The sequence below is a fragment of the Otolemur garnettii genome, unplaced genomic scaffold, assembly GCF_000181295.1.
Source record: "Otolemur garnettii isolate 467f Iridium unplaced genomic scaffold, OtoGar3 scaffold00055, whole genome shotgun sequence".
NCBI classification, from domain to species: Eukaryota; Metazoa; Chordata; class Mammalia; order Primates; family Galagidae; genus Otolemur; species Otolemur garnettii.
In genome coordinates, this window is record NW_003852450.1 from 1,950,967 (window position 1) to 1,951,936 (window position 970).

Below are 970 nucleotides of genomic sequence, written 5' to 3' on the forward strand. Positions count from 1 at the left end.
AATGGGAAACACTTTTTTCTCTACTGATATATCTAAGACATCAAATGACTTACTCAATGATACTGTCCTAGTCTGAAAACTATCCTATAATAGCATAGAAAAAAAGTGTACACTGAAACTTTACTGATTGAGGGTGATGAATTAAGAAAAAAGGATGATTATTAAAACTTTCAGAATATCTGAATGGTACTTGGTCATGGTGAAGCTTACTATTTATCTCTAAGCACTGAAACAAAAATAGTTGAAAGGCACACTTGATTTTCTTCATGGGTAACTAACCACAACATGAAATGTCCCTTAGTCTCAGAACTGTCTAGATATTCATCCATACTTTCGGAAATATAGTCTCCTAGGTGAGACAGATGAAACCACCAATCTATATTCTACGCCTCACCCACCAACTGTGGGTATCTGTCCCAGCAAGAGAGAATTGTCCAAACAAGAGAGTAGGCTCCAGAACTTGTCCTAAAATGACCTTCACAGCCAGTTAAATTCAAATGTCTGCTAAATCCAATAGTAGCCAAAATGCTTATTTCTAAACAAGTAAGAAGAATTACTATATATAACTGACAAAATTGACAAAATTTCTTTGGAAATTAGTAAAAGCACAATTGAGTTTCAACTTCCTAGAGAGAAAGGAAAACAAATAAATCCCCTAAGCAGCTGCTTCCTTTATAAAGAGGAACTACAATAAGGAAATAATTTAAATGATTAACCAGAAAAGCTTCTGCACAGCTAAAGAGACAACAACCAAAGCAAATGGACAACCTTCAGAATGGGAAAAGACATTTGCATATTACGAATTGGACAAAGGCTTAATAACTAGGATCTACAGAGAACTCAAGTTAATCAACAACAAAAAAAAGTTCACAATCCCATATATCACTGGGTAAGAGACATGAATAGAACCTTCTCTAAGGAAGACAGATAAATGGTTAACAAACATATGAAAAAATACTCACCATCCCTA